Raw genomic sequence first — 13,549 nt, 5'->3', positions numbered from 1 at the left:
GAACTTATTTCTACCATAAGCTTGCCAAGCAATCAATCCTCCTCCTTTTTAACTTTATACCTTTGTAAATATCAAGAGGACTTTTTGGGTGAAGGGTTAGGCTTGGGCTAAAGGTGGGTGGTTGGGTTAGTGGTTAGTTGAAAAGGGTGAAAGGCGTAAAAAGCGTTGGTTTTCGTAAAACATTTTGTTTTTGTGACTTTTTATTTTTAATGAAGTATTTATTCAAACAAGCTTTTGTTTGAAGAGCTTTGTTTGTTTATTTCCAACTTCATCATCATTCATTTTTTTTCAAGAGTCACACGAAAACCAAGCTTTGTTACTAAAATAAGGGGTTAAAAATGAAAAGGGGGTTTTGGTGGGTAAAAGGGTTTTGGGTTAAGAAATGAAAAGGTTTAGGCTCAAAGGGGTTAACTAGGGGGAATTTTTGGGTAGGTGAAAAGAAAAATGAAAATAATGGTGTTCAAAGAAAAAGGGTTAGTCCTAATGCCTCCATCATTTACTTACTTGGGTTTAAGTTGGTAAGGACCGGGAATGAATTATCGTGGCAAGTTCTAGAGTCGTAAGAACCAAGCGGCTATTCACACAAGAAACGAAAAATGAGCATTTAGTGTAAAGATGTATATTTGTATGCTCTATAAAGGCTCAAAACTCACTTTTGTGGGAATGGGTTTTTACGTGATTAAGTAGATATAATCAAATTTTAACTAAGCTTGTCATGCCGTTTCATAATTTTCTTATGTTGGTTCTTTTTATCACGACGCTATCGGTTGTAAATTTGTAAAAATATAACCTTGTTAGAATTAGAATTCCCATCTTAAACTTAGACAAGTAAAAAAAAATTGAAAATTTTTGAAAAAAAAAATTTGGGGTGATTAGCGGTTCCAATAGAGTTTTGTGTAAGGCTTGTTATTAGGACTTGCAAAATTCAAGGTTGTAGCATCCCCCCACACTTAAATTACACATTGTCCTCAATGTGTCCCAAAAATAAGTTTTTAGGTTGATTGAATGTGTAAACTGGTGTTAAAAGCAAAATTTTATGTTACTGGCAGTCTGGACACGGCCCCGTGGTGACCAGGCACGGCCCCGTGTTCAGGTGCCAGTAACAAAAATTTAAGAAAAGAAACAGAAGCCTGGGCACGGGGGCGTGTTCAGTGAACATGACCCCGTGTCCAGTTACCTGAACTGGGCGATTTGCTGCAAATTGTGCAGCACGGGGCCGTGTCGGGTGGACACGGCCCGTGCTGAGCTTACTGTAATGGGAGATTGTTGTCGGATTGCTCTGTTTTAATGCATGGGGCTATGTTTCTCGTTTCCCTTGTTATCCTTCACCATCCAGAGTGTGTTTTATTTCTTATAACACCCTCAAACCTTAAAACCATCCATTCATTCATAGAGAGAATTACATAGTCCTAAATATTACTAAGTTAGATAAGTAAGCACAAGAAGCATAAACCATGGAGTTCTAGCCTACAAATTACTTTAATTAGTAAAATTTCCAAGACGCTAATAGTCTTGGTTGGCTGAGGTTTCATAGAACTCCTTCTTCTGGGCATGGACTCCTCATATGTCGGCGAGCCACTCCTCTATCTCCCTTGGGAGGAGAAAAGAGGGCTCGTTAGCGTCGGTTTGAGGAGGTGCAACTTCCACCGGGACTTCTTGTAGATCTTCAAGGGGAGGTTCTGCTGGAATGTCATCCCATCCGGTCTCCAAGTGCTAGGTTCCAATCCTCTTGAGGGAGGACGGGTTCCATAGGAGGTGTTACAAGAATGTTTAACCTTTGGTGCAATAGGTTAATTTCTTGAAAACTATTTTCCAGCCCCACCGTAAGATAATTGATACGGTCAATTAGGATATCCTCAACCGAAGTCATCTCATCGAGAGCTTCCCGTAGTGCCATGACGTAGTGTACAAGGGTAGCTTCAATGGAAGGCCTCCTTCCTCTTCTACTGTTTGTTGAATGCACGGAAGATGTTCCACTGTTTTCACTTGACATTCTACGAAAATAAACCGAAAACAGCTTATTTTATGCAACAGTATATTGGACACGGCCCCGTGCTCATTGAGCACGGCCCCGTGTTCATCTTTCTGCAAAATTTTGTAACAAGAAATTTTGAAGTTTTAAGTTATTCCTCTAACTTATGAGGACCGATTGAGCAATATTAACTTAAAACCAAGTTGTTTAACTTGTTTTAACAAGATTTCTTGAAAAAAACTCAATAATCTCTTCATCAAAGCTTGAAACTTTAAGCTTTAATGGAGGTTTATGGAGAAAGATGAAGAAGAAGGAAATGGATAAAAGAGGAAAGGACAAGATGGTTGTTGGAACCTTCTTTTACAATATACCTAGGATGGTAGGAGAGAAGATCCCTTCAAATCTCTGTCCCTAGATGGTCCAAATGTGCAGAATTCTTGGCTACATTTATAGAAAACGACAGCGCGCTGGACACAGCCCCGTGTTGGCTGGACACGGCCCCGTGTGCAGGTAGGATCCTGACACAGTTTGTCCGTATTCTGACGTAAAATTCAGAAGGGAATCTTTTGGTGGACATGGGGGCGTGTTGGCTGGACACGGCCCCGTGTCGAAGGGCTGTTTATGAAGTTTGTCTATTTCTAAGGAACTTATCCGGATCGGGTGGTTCCTTACTGGATGGAACAACCCCAAAGTGTCTAAGATACCTAAATTGACTTTGGTTAAGACGAGAACGCAAGAGGTTGTCAGTGAGGGTGATTCCTATGCTATATGTAGGTGGACAAGTCCAACCCTTTTCTGGGCTCTCGTTAAAGAAGGTATATGCCGAATCGCTCAGGTCTATGTATGCATCGAACAAAGTCAATGGAGAGTCCTTCACGGCATAATCGACACAGGGACGACTATCGTCCAAGTCTTTGCTAGAGTCGAAGGTATTATCGGGAACAACGAGGTTGTTTGAATGTGATCCCAACACTTCTTCTTGGTTATTGTCTTGAGATGAATTTAGAAAATCCATCCTAAGTTCTTTTAACCAATTAAGAATCAGATCTTCTAGTTGAAATAGTTCATCAAGAAGCATTTCTCCTAAAATATCTGGTTGGGCGCTTTCGAGAGAGAGATAAGGATTATTTTTACTTTCGCCCCTCTTAAGGATACAGGGAAACGATGGGTCTATATAGTGGGGCTTATAGTTTAGAAAATAACATTCTAACTCTTTATGTCTGCCTCCACATAATTGACACCATGTACCATAAGAGTGCCGAAAGTAAAAAAAATCGTCATCACTCATTTTTGTGTCAGAATTTACCAACCGTCAGGATCTTACGGTTCTGTTTTCAGCAACTGAATCTTGGGCACGGGGGCGTGTTGAATGGACACGGCCCCGTGTTCAGCTTACTGTCTGACTTAAAATAGGATTGCCAGTTCCAAAGATTGGGCACGAGGCGTGTTCAGTGGGCACGACCCGTGCTGAGTTCTGCAGAAGCTGAAAAATTAAGAAAATCCTAAAAACTAAAAAGAAAATAAAAAAATTTGAATAGGCCGTTGATTCCTAACTTTCTTAAAATCCTTGTGTCCCCGGCAACGGCGCCAAAAACTTGATGTGTGCAAGTGTGTATATGTTTTAGATGTATATTTTAAGCCCTTTTTACACTTTATAGCCAAGTTTTAAATTTATAAAACACGATATTTACTAACACTAAACACACATATGGGCAAGTGCACCCATCGTGGACGTAGTATAGTGTTGGTAAGATACCGAGGTCGTCCAAGGACACAAGAGCTTTTAGTACCGGTTTATCCTCAACGTCTAATCAAATCAAAATGTTAGAAAAGATTTTTAAAACTAAGAAAATAAAACTAACTAAATGCTGAAAAATAAAAAAATAAAAATAAAAACAGATAGACAAGATGAATCACTTGGATCCGACTCGTGTATAGTGTAACCTTTGATTATTTTCGCACTTTTGCACTTGTTTAAGAGATTATCTTAGTTATTGTAGTAGGCCCCTCTTTTGAAGGTGACGTTACCCTCAACCCAGTAGTTTGAGTCAGCAAGGATACAATCCTAAAGGGTCGGATTATTGAAAGATAATTAATTAAGTTATTAATGCAAATTATGTAGGCCCCTCTTTTGAAGGTGTCGTTACCCTCGACTAAGTAGTCTGAGTCAGCAGGGATACAGTCCTAAATAGCCGGGTTATAGTATTAATAGTAGTTTAACTTATGAGGGGGTCAAAGAGTTTGGATCCCCGCCATCCAATACCTTTGGGTATTGAAGGAGATCCTACTAAATTTGACCCAGGTCCCTTGCAGGACCTCTAAACGCTGAACAAGGGCAAGACTCTTACCAAACCGTTCCCTTAACCCCCGACCAGGTAGCCAACATACCTCCATATAGACCGTGGAGATATGAATGGTGAAAATCTTTTATTTTATATAGACAGTAAAATAATGTCAAGACACCACGGACAAACGATAAGGAAAAATCACCTTCAACATAAGAAACTAGTTATTAAAGTCATTAATACAAAACCAAATAAAAAGTGCAAAAGATTAAAAATAAAAAGTATTACACTAGACACTTGTCTTCACCAAGTGATGTAAGAGACTTAGGCAAACATGGCCTTTGATTATCAACAACTCTTACGATCAATCTTGGATCCCGAGACGACTCACACACTCTATGATGGACAATGGATGATGGTGGTGGATGATGGTGTTATGGTGGTGGTGGGTGGTGGATGAAGTGTGAGAGAGGTGGTGTGCCAAGGGATGAGTTGAAATGTCTCCAAGCACTCCTATTTATAGGCTGAACAGAAGCTCGGGCACGGCCCCGTGCCCGCTGGGCACGGCCCCGTGTCCATCCTTGTCTCTCTCCTCATTAATTGTGTTTCGCAATTACAATAAATGCGCCTGCAGGAGTCTGACCACGCCCCTGTGTCCGCTGGGCACGGCCCTGTGGTGGGCAATAGAAGCTTCTATTAGTTTGTCTTTTCTGCTGCTTCTTGGGCACGGCCCCGTGCTGAGCACGGGGCGTGTTCAGTCATCTGTCTTCTTTGTTTTGCTTGGGAGGATGCTGTTGAGGGATCGGGCATTCCACTTTTGTTCCTTTTCTTGTATTTATGTTAGATTTTGCTGTCTTTTTTGCTTCTTTTGTTAATTTGAGCTCATTTAATCCTGAAAATACAAAAGGAAGACAAAAACACACTTTTTCCAACATTAGTACTAAAAAAGGGTTAGTTTTATGCCATATTTGATATAATTTATATGTTGCATTTTGCGCATATCAAATACCAAGCTTTCTTGGCACACGTAGTAGTAGCGGAGGAAAAGGAAGTTAAGGCAATCGATAAGGTGCCTGCAGTTCGTGAGTTTCCGAATGTCTTTCCTGATAGTCTACCTGGTTTACCACCGAGCCGTGATATTGATTTTCGTATTGACCTCATTCCTGGAGCCAACCCTATTGCTAAATCTCCTTATTGCCTCGCTCCGTCCGAAATGCGCGAACTCTCGAGTCAACTCCAGGAACTACTTGACAAAGGTTTTATTCGCCCTAGCACCTCTCCTTGGGGCGCACCAGCCCTTTTCATCAAAAAGAAGGATGGGTCATTCCGGATGTGCACCGACTATAAGGTGTTGAATAAGCTAACAATCAAGAATCGTTATCCCCTGCCCCGAATCAATGATATGTTTGATCAATTGCAAGGTGCTACATGTTTCTCGAAGATCGATTTAAGCTCAGGTTATCACCAGTTATGCACTCAGGAGGAAGATATTCTGAAAACCGACTTTCGAACTCGCTATGGTCATTATGAATTCTTCGTAATGCCCTTTGGTTTAACCAATGCACCCGCAGTTTTCATGGATTTGATGAACCGTGGGTGCAAGCCATTTCTTGACCGCTTCATCATCGTGTTTGTCGATGATATCCTTATCTATTCGAAGTCGAAAACCAAACACGCGCAGCACCTACGTTTCGTTCTCGAGTTACTCCAGGGGAATCGACTCTACGCCAAGTTCTCCAAGTGTGAATTTTGGCTGGAGGAGGTTCAATTCCTCGGTCACATCGTTAATAATCAAGGTATTCATGTTGACCCCGCAAAGATCGAAGCTGTTAAGAGTTGGGTTACTCCAAAATCACCATCCGATGTTCGTTCGTTCCTCGGATTGGCGGGCTATTACCGTCGATTCATTGTTGACTTCTTGAAAATCGCTGTCCCGCTTACTTCCTTGACGCATAAAGACAAGCCTTTTGTTTGGGGAATTGAACAAGAGACTGCTTTTCAAACTCTCAAGCATATGCTCTGCAATGCTCCCGTCCTTGCTTTACGCGACGGAAACGATGACTTTATTATCTATTGTGATGCCTCGAACCTCGGTCTTGGTTCTCTTCTCATGCAACGAGACAAGGTTATCGCTTACGCATCTCGTCAGCTCAAGATCCACAAGAAGAATTATACAACCCATGACCTCGAGCTAGGCGCAGTTATTTTTGCGTTGAAGATTTGGCGACGCTACCTTTATGGTACTAAGTGTACGGTCTTCACCGACCATAGGAACCTTCAACACATCTTCAGCCAGAAAGAATTAAATATGCATCAACGCCGATGGGTGGAACTTCTCAACGATTACGACTGTGAGATTCGTTATCATCCTGCCAAAGCAAATGTCATTGCTGACGCCCTCAGCAGACGAAATTATTTGCATAGTGTTCGTAATGTTCACGCCCAGCATCATCTCGAAACCCTCATCCGTGACGCTCAGCATGCCTGTTTTACCGAACGAACTTTGAAGAAGGAGAGGATCTATCATAATGGCGATTAGTTAGTGAATAAATCGAATGGGATATTCCATTATTTGGACCGAATTTGGATTCCCAAACGTACTGACTTGCAACGAATCCTGATGGATGAAGCCCATAAGTCTCGATATTCTATTCATCCTGGCGCCGACAAGATGTATCATGACCTTCGTCAGCGATACTGGTGGCCTGGAATGAAGAAAGATATTGCTATCTACGTTTCGAAGTGCCTGACTTGCTCAAAAGTCAAGGCCGAACAACAAAGACCATCTGGCTTGCTTGAACAACCCGTGATCCCGATGTGGAAATGGGAAAGCATTGCCATGGACTTTATTACAAAAATTCCGCGTACAACTTCAGGTCACGATAGCATATGGGTTATCGTTGATCGTTTGACTAAATCCGCTCATTTCCTGCCGATACGAGAAGACTTTAAGGTGAAAAAATTAGCCCGAATCTACACCAACAAAGTTATCTGTCGACACGGTACACCTCGTGACATCATCTCTGACCGTGATGGTCGGTTTACCTCGCATCTTTGGGAAACGTTTCAATCTGCTCTCGGTACTGCGCTTAATCTAAGTACCGCATTCCATCCCCAAACCGATGGTCAGACTGAAAGAACGATTCGTACTCTTGAAGACATGCTTCGCTCGTGTGTCATAGATTTCGGTGGTAATTGGGATGCTCACTTACCTTTAGTCGAATTCTCGTACAATAACAGTTATCATTCTAGTATACAAATGGCACCATTTGAGGCATTGTACGGAAGAAAATGTCGATCGCTGATTGTGTGGCATGAGATCGGAGATGTGCAACTAACCGGTCTCGCGCTAGTGCAAGAAACGACTGATAAAATCCTCCAAATTCGAGACAACCTGCTGAAAGCTTGGAGTCGTCAGAAAAGTTATGCCGATAGACGACGCAAGCCCCTTGAATTTGACGTTTGCGACCATGTACTCCTAAAGGTATCACCTTGGAAGGGTGTGGTCAGATTCGGCAAAAAAGGAAAGCTCGCGCCTCGATATGTTGGACCCTTTAAGATTCTGGAAAGGATCGGAAAAGTGGCCTATAGACTCGAACTACCAGAGGAACTTAGCAACGTTCACCCGACTTTCCATATAGTGAACCTCAGAAAGTGCCTAGCCGAGCAGGATTTACAAGTTCCGCTAGAGGATCTCCAAGTGGACAAAACATTACACTTCGTGGAGAAGCCTGTCGAGATCATGGAACGAGAAACCAAGACACTCAGGCGCTCACGCATTCCCATTGTGAAGGTTCGCTGGGAAGGCAAACGAGGCGCGGAGTTCACCTGGGGACTCGAAAGTGACATGAAGGCGAAGTACCCACAGTTGTTTGTTACGGCTTCAGCCTAATTTCGGGACGAAATTCCCTTTAGTGAGGGAGGCTGTAACACCCCGTGTTACGAAAGTCAAAGTCAAGATTGAAGTCAAAGGAAGAAAAGATTGCTAATTGCGATCTGTCACTCCTTGCTCAACTCCTGTTTGACTTCTTTGACTTGTAGTTAATCTATTAAATTTATCGCATTAGTTGTATTATGTGGAGTACTTGTTAATAATCGAGGATTAATCACTATTTATCGCATGTTTTGTCGCTTTATCGCTTATCGCATCGCAATCGCATTCGCGCCCTGGAATTATAGGTTCTGTATATTGTTTTACGTGTGTGTTTTACTTATGTGTTAATTGTGCCTGTTTACTTTATGTTTTGTGGTGATTAATCGAAACGCAATCGCAACTCTATCGCGTCATAACTTAATCGCAAACGCTAAATGTGACAACTGGTAATTAACGGCCTCTAATTACGCGATTAACAAACGTTTAGGCGATAAAAAAATAGTGTTTAAGACACAAATTAGCTTAATTAGGCTATTGGAATGCCTAGGAACGCTTATCTGACGCTACAGTGCGCATATGGTGATTTTCGGAACAACTGCGTAACGATAAGCGGTAACGAACTGACACCGTACAAAATACTGACAACGCCGACAAATACGAAGTTTATACATATAACTTATATTTATGACACATATTGGACGAGCATCATGTACGCATAAAACTACGTTTTATACACCAGGAACATCATTTTTTTTATATGATATTATTTTATATGAGTAACGAGTGGGTTTAATTAAGCGGGTATTTTGTACACACCAACCCAAATAAATCCACTAAAACCCCCACCCATGTCTCATCATATATTTCCTTCATTCTAATGTTTAATGAGGAGACCATACCTTAATCGTGAGTTTGTTTAAAGTCAAGAAACAAATCTACTTTTCCTAGACTACTCCCCATAGTCCATACCTACACATACATCCCTACGTCTGAATGTATGGTCTAATGTGATGATATATTTATTTGGCTCATTGAACAATAAACATATAAAAAAAAAAACCTCGTAGACGTTTGATAAAAATCATTTGAACCATTTTCACACGCAAGTGTACATGCTTGCATTATTTTATCATATAAGACCATCTTTCCATAATCATGCTACCTATATTTGTGAAAACTAGTACAAACCCAATCCGCCAATGAGCTTGTGGTGGAGTGGTAAGGGAGAGACTTGTGTTTCTATGAGACTCAAGTTCAATTCCTGCTTCTCCCCATTAGTTTTCAGCGGCACCTGGTGATGATGGGAGACTAGGCGAGTTGGTGGCGATCGCTAGTTCGATCCTTGAACTGAATGGGTTTTACCTCACCGCACTGTCGTGCCTTTGGGCGAGTGTTCACGGGCTTTTGCCCTAGGTGAGGGTTTTCCCCAGTTCGGAGACGGGTGTATCCCGATGTGGTGAATTTCGCCAGTAGCCCATTTGGAGGATTCGTTGACCGTTCAAAAAAAAAAAAAGTACAAACCCAATCCATTCCCAACGTTCACCCTCCCAAACAGATTCCTAGTCCAAAGTTCCCACATATTAACTATTTATTTAAATGTAAATGTCATACTTGAAGTTTGAAATCTACAAGATAAGTCTAAGATAACATCATTTCCTTATTTTTTTTAGTTGTCGTTGGACAAGCAAAATAAATCCAAGACATGTTTTTTTTTTTTAATCATTGAAACCAACTGTATACTCCATATCTCCTCCATTACTCATTAAATTAACACCATAACTCCTCTGCGTACAAAACAGAGATTGAGAATACTCTTGAATTAGTAGACCAATCATACTATCCGGTTCCCCACAACCCAATTCCCTCTCGGTCTCTCCCGAGTCCGGTCGTCGGTGTCACTCTGGCCGGCTACCGTAGGTGGATTCTTTACCGGTGAACACCCACACCCCTAATCTAGAGAGAAACAGAGAGAGAGACCGATGAGAGAGAAAGGAGGGCTGGCCTCCTCCTCGCTTGCAACGGCTCCGGCACGCCGTTGATGTGGATGATGAATGATGATGATTGACGGTGAAGGTGGTGGTGCGTCGGAGCCGGCAACGATCAACGACAGCACAATACGGCGCTCCAGTGGCCGTGAGCAGGGCGAAGGTACCTTCCGATGGGTTTTTTTTCAGTAAGTTCTAGGCTCCTCTCCTTCGTTCAGATCTTATTAGATCCTTGCTCTCTAGCCAGTGGATTGTCAGTTTCAGGTGGGGGTTCCTGCCGATACGGACGATGATGTTGATGATGACTCACGGTGCTGGAGTCACACCGGCACGACGACGGTGATGGTGGTGACCAACTCCGGTGAGTGCATCATTGTATTATTATATTTTTTTTTTCATTTTTTCGTTTCGGGTCGACATATCGGTTCCTCACCGTGCTAATCATATTTTATTTTCTTCGGTGGATCTTTGTAATTTCGGTGATGCCTTGGGTGGTTACTGGGGCCGGCACACGACTGTAGCTGACGCCAGCAGCGGTGGCGGCGGGGAGTGGTTAATCATGTTCATCTTTCTTCTTTCTTCTGGATCGAGTGAGTTCGGGTCTTATTTCAGTTCGATTTCGGAGCAGAGTGGGTCTCCGTTCAGGATCGGACTCGAGTCAACCCAGTCAACACAACTGGTTGACTGATCAAAGATGGTCAAACGGGTCAGACTCGGTCAAGAACAGTCAACTCTGGTCAAAACAGTCAACACCGGGTCAAAGTTAGTCAATGCGGTTCGACGAAACAGCACGAAGAAATGGTAAAATTTAATCGCCGCGAAAGTTCTAATTATTTGGTTATAGATTTCATATTTATAAGTGACCCGAGCTCGAACCGAATTATTTAGCGATTATATACGTTTTATTCTTGGCGCTTTTTGACAAAACTATATATATTCGATGACATTGCGTCGAATTATTGTTGAATTGTTGATTGAATTTTGAAATTAATCGACACTTTAGTTGTCATGTTCGTCCAAAAACAGAGGAAACTCTGCCCGTTTCCATTAAAAACCCGAAATACGAATGTATTTTCTATCCTAAAAACGACACTGATCGAGACTCGAGTTTTCTTATAAAATAAATAAAGATATATTTATTCCGGCGACGTTTTATGAATTACAAAACAAAGTTATAACGTCTCGACAAAACACGAGCTACTAGTTTATGAAATTCGTATACTTTTATAAAATGAATACGATTATTTATATTTATTTTAAATGTCTTTTCTTGAAGTATGACACATTGCCATACGATTATAACAAACGGTATTTATTATGCCTTACGAAAACTACGAAAAGTTGTACTACTGTTTCATCTACGCCTTCTATTCGCGACTACTAGCACGACTCCGTAAATATATTTATATTTATATATATAAATATATATCCTAAATCCTTCAGAAAACTAAGATGTTTCCACAACCTAGTATTATCCCGATTATAAACGGGATCAAATAACCATAGATTGGTTATTCTAAGGCAAGATAACCCTACCTTAGAGTCGTTTAGTTAACGATTCGGTAGAGCTCGGACACGTAGTTTAGCTACGTTTAATTAGAAACTTATAATTATTCCTTGATTAGGAATGCTTTAGTTGCACGCTAGCTAAATACATGATCTTCGAACGGCACTACGGAATCACGCTAGGCTAGCTTTGCACATGAATGTCAAGGTGAGTTCATAACCCCCACTTTTTACTGTTTTACATTTTTATAAATGTTTTCGGGGGTGGAAAGACATGCAAGTTTTTGCAAAAGAAAACACTATTTCGATGAACGAAAACACATATTTATAAACCATGTTGCAAATAATTTTCAACGAACTTGAATGGTTTACGAACGATTATACTAAACATACCGGTTTTACAAAACATGCATGATTTTCATGATTAGTGACGAGAATGTCCTAGTTACAACAACGGGACTGGGTTGGCCTGCGTACAAGAAACGAGACAACTCAGTGAGACCATGTCCCCCTTTTCTTTCAACGTTTCGGTTAACAACTTTCAGGGGGAAATACATGTCAAACTTAGGTATGATTAAGTTATGGAATGAACTCTTAGATCATGTGAGCATAGGCTGTAACTGAGGTGCCATTAATCCTTTTGAGGACCAAGGAACAAAGGTTAGATCTAATGGGTACGGGCGAGCCCCACTCACGTTCCATGGGTGACCACTTAGAGTGCTGTTGTGTCCAGGGTCGAGAGTTCGACACTTAAATTGCCTACGCGGGTTGAGTACCTCCTATGTCGTCGCATATATTAATTTCCTCGCGAAACATTAATGATCAACATGTTCATAGACGCTTTACATACCAACTTACAACACTATAACTTTCATATGTCTTTAAGATTCATTTGACACAAACTCACAAATACATGGATTTACAAACATTGGTAACGTTTTCAACTTATGTACAAGTAAGAGGACGAGTTGGTCCTGCTTACAAAGACTCTCGTGGGCTAGACTCACAATTTTCATATATCAAGCCGAGAAGATGATTTTACTATATCTTCTCAATAAATTTTAAACCGGTTATCAAAAAGATTTGTTTTAAATCTTTTTCAAAACAAACTATGAACTCGCTCAACTTTATGTTGATTTTTCGCATGTTCTTTCTCAGGTGGCATTTTTTCGAAACTATGGAACGGTTGGAATAGGAGAACCCACAGGATTTCGAGTACTTAGCAGGCGTTCAATTTCTAGAAGTCTTAGCTTATTTGCTTCCGCTGTGCAATGAAGATACCGGTCCAGTCACGCCAAGCTCTGATATTTCGGGGTGTGACACTAAATCCAAGTTAATTATAGTGATTGTATCTTAGATATAGTACTTAGGTTATTTGTGTAACTAAAGGGTAATTCTATCGCATCGCTCACTCGAAACGCATCGTAAGGCTCAACACGTGAATCGAAACGACAAAACTCAACACGCCGGACACCTGGATCGAGTGGCCAACCGATCGAGTGGCCATCCGATCGGATTGCCATCCGATCGAGTCGCCAACCGATCGGTGACCAATCCGACCATTGCACCTTTCCTCTTTTGGAAACCCTATAAATACCCTCACGTCACATCATTTGTGATGTGACAGCTCCTCCACTCGACCAGCTCGCTCAAGCACTCATTTCTCTCGATTTCTGGCAATTCCTGTAAGTTTCCAACCTGAATCTTGTACTTCTATAACCTACACGCACTTCTTCATCATTTTCTCTTTTGAATCTCAACTTTTAAGAGTGAAATCAGTGGATTTGAGCTGTTCTAGGGTGATGTCATCATGGAGTTTTTATGAACTTCAAGTCTTGTCCTCATTCCACCAAGAACAACTCAGATCTGAAGGATTTCCACAAGAATAAACAATGTTTTCACATAGATCTACACATATTCATGGTTA

The 13,549-nt window shown here is 41.3% G+C and overlaps 1 long non-coding RNA gene across 1 annotated transcript; it reads left to right on the top strand.

Annotated features, from left to right (window-relative positions):
• The first annotated feature begins 9,669 nt into the window (after positions 1–9,669).
• On the top strand, positions 9,670–13,024 carry LOC110940667. The gene is made up of 4 exons (XR_002593404.2): positions 9,670–10,304; positions 10,375–10,917; positions 11,742–11,830; positions 12,781–13,024. It is a non-coding gene; the product is annotated as an uncharacterized LOC110940667 (long non-coding RNA).
• The last annotated feature ends 525 nt before the right edge of the window (positions 13,025–13,549 follow it).

Source organism: Helianthus annuus, chromosome 5, assembly GCF_002127325.2.
Source record: "Helianthus annuus cultivar XRQ/B chromosome 5, HanXRQr2.0-SUNRISE, whole genome shotgun sequence".
Classification (NCBI taxonomy): Eukaryota; Viridiplantae; Streptophyta; class Magnoliopsida; order Asterales; family Asteraceae; genus Helianthus; species Helianthus annuus.
The sequence above is the reverse complement of the archived record's forward strand: the minus strand, read 5'-3'. Positions and strand labels throughout refer to the sequence as shown.